We start from the raw sequence: 10649 nt of genomic DNA on the forward strand, positions 1-10649 counted from the left end.
GAGAGTGGTAAGGCCAGAAATATTTAAACTAGTGCGATTCGAGGATGTTGAAACACTGGAAGAGGAACTGCAAGAAAAATACAAGGACCTAGAAGTAGTAGTAGCGTTGAATACAGTTTAAGATCAAACAGAGATGGAAAAGATAATTGATGTAGTAAGGGAAAGAAGGCTACAGGTATATAGACACATATACCAAATAAATGAAAACAGACTAACGAAGCAAATCTTCATCTTACTAAAAACCCACATGGTTCATTGAAATTGACGAAGATACGAAAAACTTAGGAATTAGAATGGATTAAGAGATAATAGAATACATTTTATGTAAGCAACACAAAAATCTAGATTTCAGGAAAGAAAAGTGACTGGAAAAGGAAGAAAGTGGAGATAGGAAGAAATGGGACGGCACTGTCAAAGCATGAAAGAAGTCTGGGACGAACAAAAATGAACCACAAAGAAACAAAACCAAGGCTAATTTATCGTACCCTCCAAAACGGGTTTCGAATTACTAAAAAAAGAACATTTGTTACAGATGGCCCAAAATCATATGTTAACCATGTGTCTAATTTACGTATCCGCCTGCACAGTACCGTTTGAAGACATTTTCGTTTCGATGTCATAAAAGCTTATGTAACTAATAGAGGGGATACGGAAATTATGTCGCTTAAATAATCGCTTACGTAATTTCTTTGACTGCAGATAAAATATCTGATATTTTTCGACTTTTGAGTGCCTTAGTGCTGCTAACGAATGTAGGTATAAAGCAAATGCTAGCACTGACAAAAGGTCTGTGTAGGCTCACAGGAAGTGATTGTAGCCTGCCTCGACTGCTAGACGTCAATAGCTGGGATTCTCTCGGAAGCGGGAACAGCGGAGCGGATTCGTCTCTGTGTCCTCATTTCCAGCCTGCAGTGTGTTTGCTCTCACAGTGGTCGCTGTACAAACACGGACGTGAGCATGGGTGGCCGAGCTGGGCAAACACATTCACCGGCTGATCGCTACATCCCGTCTTACTCTTTTGTAGAGACGATGCGCAGAGAAAGAGTACGTTCTCATTTACAGAGTGATGTTTATCTGAACAACTAGTAATGGTGCCATTATACCAGCAGCGAATTGTACCGCGTGACTGAAAGCGAGAGCAGGACACAGTTGTTTACAAAGAGAATAAAAGGTGGCACACGCGGATTTAAACAGCAAAATAGTTCGCATCTGCCTAGAAGATATTATAAACTCAAACATTATAACATTCCAGGAATAAGACACTCTTCTGTGACAGAAATTGTAGTAAGGTTCTATGGGACCAAACTACTGGGGTGATGGGTCCCTAGGCTTACTCACTAATTATACTAACTTAAACTAACTTACACTAAGGAGAACACACACATCCATGCCTGAGGGAGGACTCGAACCTCCGACGGGGGAACCCGTTTCTGTGAGAGAACCAACACGATTTCAGGAAAGCCAGTTGTGTGAAATACAGTTTGCTTCATTCATGCACTGCATACTGAATACGATACATACAGATGCACGCACGGTAGCGCTGGCAGCAGTCCAAATACGCAGAGCTGTGTTGGTGCATGTCAGAGTATGGTGCAGCGAGTAAGTGTGCAGACGTTTTCAGACGTGCTAATGGTGACTGTGTGTTGAAAATGGCTCAAAGAACAGATATTGATGAGGTTATGGGGGGTAGAATACTAGCTCGACTGGAGGCTGGTCAAACACAGTTGGTCGTAGCACAGGCCCTCCGTGTGCCACAAAGTGTGATCACTAGATTATGGCAAAGATTCCAGCAGACAGGAAACGTGACCAGGCGCTACAGTACGGGACGTTCACAGTGTACAACACCACAAGAAGACCGATATCTCACCATCAGTGGCCGCAGACGGCCATGGAGTACTGCAGTTAGCCTTGCACGGGAACTTAATGCAGCCACTGTAACAGTTGTCTCGAGACACACAGTCTACAGACGACTGAACAAACATGGTTTATTTGCCCGGAGACCTGCAAGGTGCATTCCACCAACCCCTGGTCGCAGGAGAGCCCGTAAAGTCTGGTGTCAAGAATATAGTACATGGTCATTGGAACAGTGGTCCCAGATTATGTTCACAGACGAGTCCAGGTATAGTCTGAACAGTGATTCTCACCGGGTTTTCATCTGCCGTGAACCAGGAATCAGATACCGACCCCTTAATGTCCATGAAAGGGACGTGTATGGAGGTCGTGTTTTGATGGTGCTGGGCGGGATTATGATTGGTGCACGTACACACCTGCGTGACTTTGACAGAGGAACTGTAACAGGTCAGGTGTATCGGGACGTCATTTTGCACTAGTATGTCCGCCTTTTCAGGGATGCAGTGGGTCTCACCTTCTTCCTGATGGATGATAACCCACGGTCCCACCGAGCTGCCATTGTGGAGGAGTGCCTTGAAACACCACGTCTGGGATGCTCTCGGTCGACGTATCACTGCACTTCTTCAAACCCCTACGACACTTCAGGAGCTCCAACAGGCACTGGAGCAAGAATGGGAGGCTATATCCCAGCAGCTGCTCGACCACCTGATCCAGATCCGGTTGTGCAGCCTCTGTACGTGTGCATGGTGATCATATCCCGTACTGATGTCGGGGTACATGCGCAGGAAACAGTGGCGTTTTGTAGCACCTGTGTTTCGGGACGGTTTTCTCAACTTATCACCAATACTGTGGACTTACACATCTGTGTCGTGTGTGTTCCCTATGTGCAAATGCTATTAGCGCCAGTTTTGTGTAGTGCTACGTTGTGTGGCACCACATTCTGCAGTTATCCTTAATTTATTAGTAGGAGTGTAGTTTAGGGGAGTGTGTTGTAGCTAGAAGGTATGGTACCTGGGTCACAGGAAATTTTTTCGTCTAGTGAGTGATTTCACGCTCACATGCCAGAATACGTACTACAGGCCACCATAGGAGTTTCCGTCACGTTCTGTTATTTTTATTGTTGTCAGTCATGAATTTGTGTTTTGTGCAGAATTTATAGATACTTCGCATTCCACACATTTGTGTGCTGTGTAACACGTTGTTGCTATTTGGAATATAGTGCCAATTTTCCTGGTATTGAATTTCATGATGATTAATGTGGTGTGCGTACTGTAAGATCTTCGGTACACACACCATCAGATTATTTGACTTGTCGCTCTAACGAAGTAGGCTAGTGTCAGCAATATGTCTTTTGGTCTTATCATGGCGTGTTGATCCTCTGCCATTAGGTCAGACGATAGAAATGCCACTTGCACCCTTAGAGTAGCAGATTGACGGTGACCAACTTTAAACAGAACTTGATTAATTTTCACACACATTTATTAAAATAATAATAAGCGTAAACATTACTTAACTTGATTCTGGATGCTATTTTCAATTGACAATCTGAAGTTCCTTTGGTCTTTGTACGTTAATCTTATTCTCACATATCTCTGATACTTGACAAAGTGTTTATACATTTATCTTCATGGCTATGTACAGGAATATGACAATCATATTAGGTGCAGACTGAAACTTAACTATAGACTAATGCAGACTAATGCAGACTGACTAATCGGAGGTCTGTACACTCGTTATAATACCTAGTGCACTCAGGTATCACTGCGCGAGTGTGATCCACGAGGAGAAAAGGTACTACGTTAGCAGCTATCTCATTGGCTGCGTTACATATTAACACGCGGATCGGCGGAAGCGGAATTTGGTCCGTCTCTAAGACAGCGCCATCTCGTAGTGCGGAGACGGACGAGCACTGCGCCTGCGCTGTTGTGCTTAGCGGAGCGCACTCTAGTAGGAAAGTTCTGTACGCGCTGACTACACGGAACTATGTATACAACAATTAATGTGCTATATATTTTAGAACTTTGTACGTAACATGTGGACAGTTAGGCCATGCTTCACCTGTGCTGCACCATTCTGTATCTTGAAACTGAAGAATTTCATTTACCAGGAAACTCATGGTAATTGTAAATGAAATAAATTTATTTAATATTTTAATAATTTTACCTGTCTTCAAACTGGAAATTTGTGTTTGCATCCAGTAGCTTCTGTTTTAAAATGTATTGAACTTGTATCTGGATTTGAGATTATTTCTGCTTAATTTTTATTTCACTTAAAGAGTTTTGGAGTGTAATAGAGTAACAGTGTAATGGACAGTTAAATGCGAAACTGATAGAATTTTTCTAGATTGCAACACTTTTAAATTGCAGCAGAATATATGTTCTCCGGTACAGGACCATGTTGTAACTTGGACTAAGTTTTCATATTCTGAAAAACGTTAATTTTCCGTAGTAAAACTGCAATTTCAGAAAAAGATTGCAGTACATAAAAAGTGAATGTCACCATTTACAAATGAAGTAAAAAATTTGTTATAATGTATATTACAGGGTTGGGTAGACGCAATGTCTGGAAAGTGTAGCAATGTACAGTACTCTCCCCCACTCATCCAGTGTTTGGACGCGATCCAGTGATCGTAACAGGCCCGTGTAACAGCAATGATTGGAGAACTTCAACGGGATACTTGAAAGTAAGACGACGCACTTATAACAAAAGCATAATGCGTATATTCGGAATCCGGTATTCGACGATGACAATACAACCTTAATGCTGGCGCCCGTGTTTACCAGGCTTCGAGTTCACGTGAATAAGTGAGATTAAGGTGCGTACTGAGTCATACAGACCTTCAATTTTCCGCCACTTAAAAAAGCGAACAGAAAAACAAAAAAACTGAAAAATATTCCTGAAAAGTAAGCTCTACCATGCGGGTTTACTACATTTTGTTATGTATATATGTGAAAATTTTGTGACGTTGTAGGAGCTGTGTACCATCCCTCAAATTTTATTTATTAATCTTTATCGCAAGTTCCGTATGAACTAATCAGGGTCTTCTTCTCGTTGCTCCTTGTTTTTCTAATTTGGTAACTGGGTAGGGTCTACCGTCAACACAGATACACGCCGACAGAAACATTGTGATGATTTCCATTATACAACAGATATTAAATGATTACAAGTTCACTCCCTTCATGCCAAATGTCCATCATCAACATCGATATGTGGTGTGAGGCCAACGGATTCGAAGAATACTCTATCGTATTCCTCGTAACATGGAAGCAGACATCATGAGAATGCCATCTAGAGGTATTTCTTGCAATGCTTGTAACATACGAAGTGCCACTGACCTGAGGGTACTTCCTTTTCCATCGCAAACCAAATAGGCTCCATATCTGAAGACCTGAATTGACCAGGCAGGTCAGTCATGCTTTTTTAAGACGTTCATGATGTCAACTACAGGGTGGTGTCTTTCATTATCCTCTTTGGATACGCTATTTGGTATCCACCTCAAAAATTTATAACAACATTCCGACGAGTATCAAATCTCCCTGTAAACATTTATCAGTTGTCCGCCTGCTTAGCTGAGTGGTTACTTGCTTGCTTCACATGCAGATGGCCAGCGATCGATTCCCGGCTGCGTTGGAGATTTTTTCCGCTCGTGGACTGGGTGTTGCGTTATCCTCATCATCATTTCATCCTCATCACCTCATCACCGGCACACGAGTCGCCTCATGTGGCGTCGACTGCAATAAGACTGCCACTCGGCGGCCGAACTTTCCCGGATGGGGCCTCCCGGTCGGCAATGCAATAGAATCATTTCATTTTTTGTTCATTTATAACTTCAGACCCTAAAAGTATGCTTTTGAATGGTCAGTCTGTTTTGCTGTCTCCATTTATCTGCACAGCCGATCACTGACCCAACTGCCACCTTCAGATGTTGCAATACATAATGTCACAAGTTAACTAGTTTGTTACATGTTCTCTTGGTCACTTGAACCTTTCTCTTATGGAAATAACTTGCAATAAGGCAATTTACAGAATATTTGCACATGATTATAGGTAACATTAATAAAGGCTTTATTTTTAACCCTACTTATGGAACTAGACTTAAAAGTAGGTTTTCTTCATTTTTTTAAATTTTTTACAGGCTGCAGGGTTTTGAATAGAAATAAGTCCACGGAATAGAAGGAGTTATTTAGGAGAAATGATTTTAGGTTCGATCTAAAACTATCTCTGCAACGTATTAGACATTTTACGTCATTGGTGCAACTGATTAATAATATTTTGTTGTTGCAAACTGCACTTCTTTCTTAGCCACTTCAGGTTTAATAATGTGTAATAAAGGTCATTTTTTCCTCTAGTATTATAGAAATGAACACACTGTTTTTCTCGACTGGTGATGGATAATTGAGACCAGGCCCGCACAAACACGTAAAACCGCACGCGTGCAAAGCGAGGTGCAGCGAGTGCCTGCACAGTGCATCGGCTCAACTCGGCATACTTCGCCTCAACTCGGCTTGCTAGGTGAGGCCGACGCTGTGCGCTGCCGAATGCGCTGCCAGACGGTTTAGTCAACATTGGAATACGTAAGCGCAAGACAATTACCGGAATAATGGAACCATCTGCTCCAAAAAAAGGGAAAATTGCTGAAAGTCAATTTAAACCGGAATGGGAACTCTCCTACTTTTTTGTGCGTTGTGACGATAAAGCCAAATGTATAATCTGCGTTACACTAATTACGTGTGTCAGAAAATCGTCTATTGAAAGGCACTACAGCAAATTGCATTCACAAAAGTATAGTGATATAACAGGGGATGCCAGAGAGGAAGAACTACGGAAGTTGCAAACTCTTGCAGAAGAGAATTCTGTATCTACAAACGAGGTTTGTTCCAATTACTTTAGCATGTATATTTTGGTTGAAGGTCATGCGAAACGAAATAACATTTGTTTAGACTCCTTAGTTTTCATTTCTGCATAAATTATTTCTAACGTATCTTCTTTTCTCTACTTTAGGGTGAAGAAGATGAGGGGTGTTGCGAAAGGACTCTCAGAGCTAGTTACAAAGTTGCTCTACGTTTAGCAAGAGCTGGGAGGCCATTTATGGACGATCCATTAATAAAAAACATTATGTCGGACTTAGTAGAGACAATGAATCCCACATTAGCTCCCGCGTACAGCAGAATACCACTTTCCAGAATGACAATACATCGGAGATTCAACGACATTGCTGAGAATTTGCATGAACAACTGGCTGCCAAAATTGAAAACTTCCTAGCGTACTGCATCGCACTTGATGAGACGACGGATATTGACGATTCGGCTCAGTTAGCAATATTTTTACGTGGCGTGGACGACGACCTACATGTAACGGAAGAGCTCCTCGATACGATTTCGTTGAAGGACGCTGTTACAGGGGCGGATATTTTAGCAACTGTTGAAATGGCAGCTGAAGGAATAGGACTCCCTTGGGAAAGCTGTTTTCCGTAACCACAGACGGGGCTCCAGCAATGTGTGGTAAAGCAAAAGGGTTTATTGGCCTACTGCGGAAAAAATTTAACGTGCCGAATTTACCTTCCGTTCATTGTTTTGCACACCAAGAGGCTCTTTGTGCGAAAGTTATCGGTCTTCAAGATGTGATGAAAGTAGTGGTGCGTTTCGTGAGCTACATTCGTTCTCGCGGACTCACTCATCGTCAATTCAAAGAATTTTTGATTTCCTTTGAAGAGGAGTATCCAGATATTCCCAACCACGCTGAGGTGCGCTGGCTGAGCAAAGGGAAAGTGATATCCCGAATTTTTCGACTGCGCCCCACTGTGGCTCAGTTTTTGGAGAGCAAAGAACGTCCGGAGCCACTTTTTCATGACCCTGATTGGATAGCTGATTTAGGATATTTAGCAGACATTATGGCTCTCCTAAATGATTTAAGTCTGAAACTCCAAAAAGGAAACAATCTCATCAACGATATGATCAGCAAAATAAACGCTTCCCAGTATAAACTGAAGCAGCTCAAAATCAACCTTTCAGAGAAAAATACGCAACACTTTCCTGAACTAGGTAAGCAAGATATAAAAACAGCCTGATTTTCATAACCGCTCTAATCAAAACGGTACTATGTTTTTGTTTGACAGCATCTGTTCAGGAAGGAGTGAGCTTTGAAAAATACGTCGAGGTGCTACAATCCCATGAAAATGCGTTTAACGACCGATTCCAGGTAATGTGCCGGTATATGACATACAGCTAAATAAAGGAGATTGCGTTACATATGCAAGTGTAACACTACATTAAAACCAATAGTACACATTACATGTTCATTAAAATCTATCGCATTATAGTACTTCGAAACAACGGCTTACATTACTTTCATTTATTAAAACTGGCTTTGTTATTGTTTCAGAAAATTTCCTACCTGCAGCCAGTTCTCGATGTTTTTGTGAAACCTTTTTCGATGGATATTGAAAGTGCGCCTTCAGATTTACATTTCGAACTAATTGATTTGCAAAGCGATGTTCACCGAAAGGATGTGTTTCACAATACAAAAGGTTTGCTCCAAATCTACCAGAATTTGCCGAAGGAAGAATTTCCCAAGCTACACAGAGAAGCACCGAAGATTATTTCTATGTTTGGTTCCACTTGCGTATGTGAAAGGTTTTTTTCTGTTTTGTCTTGTACAAAAACTAGATTGCGTGCGAGTATTTCTAATTGTAATTTAAAGAATTCTCTCAGAATTGCTGTCAGCCAATCTCTTGTTCCAGATCTTAGTAGCATAATTGCAAATAAAATAAAGGGCACATAGGAAGATTCATTTGTGTTGAAACCAAATTTAAAATTTTTACCATTACATTTATTGTATAAATCTGTTTTGTACCGGTACAGCAAACTAAGCTCTCCACCTAGTGTACATTAGTATTTGGTAATGACGAAGACAACAGGGTAAAAGCTTTGAAACAGGTCGAGACAGGCGGCGCGAGCGACACAAGCTAAGGAAGTGAGAGGCAGCGCTGTTGCGCAAAGCCGAGGAGTGGGGGGTCTGCACCGTCGTCAACATAGCGCAGCCGCCTTCTGCACTCTGCACTGTGCGATGCACCGGTGCATGCACCTTGCGCGGCCCTGATTTAGACGGATTTCACTAGCGATGTTATGTGTAGTCGACTGGCAAGACAGCCAATCCACTGTGACGGGTAGCCGAAAGGCACGCGTTTGAGCTCACGCAGGCTGGCGTGGTGGTCTGGAACAGTTAAAGGAATTGAGTCTAGCGAAAAAGGTGCATAGCTGCTGGAATACTTAACTTTAATCCATAATTGGTGAACATCGGTCTGACGGTTCATGCATCACAAGATTAATAGCAAATGATAAAGGCGCCTTGCTAGGTCGTAGCAAATGACGTAGCTGAAGGCTATGCTAACTATCATCTCGGCAAATGAGAGTGTAATTTGTCAGTGAACCATCGCTAGCAAAGTCGGCTGTACAGGTGGGGCAAGTGCTAGGACGTCTCTCTAGACCTGCCGTGTGGCGGCGCTCGGTCTGCAATCACTGACAGTGGCGACACGCGGGTCCGACGTATACCAGCGGACCGCGGCCGATTTAAAGGCTACCACCTAGCAAGTGTGGTGTCTGGCGGTGACACCGCATTATGTATTGGAACGGTGTAATTAAAATGCACTCCTTGAGGAGCTACCTGTATGAGAATCACAGGTGGACACTGCATAATATTGTTGCTCATGGCTTTTGTCGAATCAAAACTTTGTTCCTAACGAAAGAGTTATTCCAGAGAACTATTCCATATGGTAGTTTTGGTGGAACTATGCAAAATATGTCAGGAGGTTGATCGTTTGTGTGCAAGACTAGCAATTGTGCGAAGAGCAAAAGAGCTGAATTTCATTCTTTGAGAAGCTCAATAATATTCCTCTTCCAATTCAAGTATGAACCAGTATGCACACCCAAAAGTTCCGAGCGTCCTACCCTATACGTTGACATCTATTTGTTTGCTACATAAATTACTGGTGTCACGCTATTTGTTGTACAGAAATGAATATAGTCCGTTGACTCAATATTTAGTGACGGTCGATTTTCAGAGGAACAGTTAACAATTATTTGAAAAACATCGGTAACAATCTCTTCTGTTTCTGTCTTTATATTGGGATTTGTTATCAACCTAGTATCGTCCGGGAAATATACAGGTAATGCTTGCTGAATGTTAAGTGGAACATGATTCACACATACAGTTTGCAACGGATATACGTGCAGATGTTTCTGTTGATGACTGAGGACAGCGTACTGAACCATATCAGCCGCGCGGAGTGGCTTCACGGTTTGAGGCGCCATGTCACGGATTGCGCGGCCCCTTCTGCCAGAGGTTCGAGTCCTCCCTTGGGCATGGTTGTGTGTGTTGTTCGTAGCAGGAGTTAGTTTAAATTAGTTCAAGTAGTTTGTAAGTGTAGGGACAGATGACCTCAGCAGTTTAGTCCCTTAGGAATTCAAACACATACATTTGAACCATATTAGATGAGTAATTACGTAATCTGCAAACTATTAAATATAGCTATGACGAGTCATATTTTTAGGTTGTACAGTATATCCAAGTACATGTGGTAACTGCAAGCCGTTAATGCTTGTTTTCTCGTGGGCACCAGGTAAGGTGCTGAGGTATGAACATGTGGACGTACGACCACGCAGAACACATAGGTACATTCCGACGGCAACTCCTCATGGTGCGGCAGACATGTAAGTTTCTTCCAGCTCCGAAGTCATCTGTTTGCTCGTCCACCTCTGGGACGCATTTTCTCCAGTCTTCCACGAGCAACAAGGCCGTT

Source organism: Schistocerca americana, chromosome 6 (assembly GCF_021461395.2).
Source record: "Schistocerca americana isolate TAMUIC-IGC-003095 chromosome 6, iqSchAmer2.1, whole genome shotgun sequence".
NCBI classification, from domain to species: domain Eukaryota; kingdom Metazoa; phylum Arthropoda; class Insecta; order Orthoptera; family Acrididae; genus Schistocerca; species Schistocerca americana.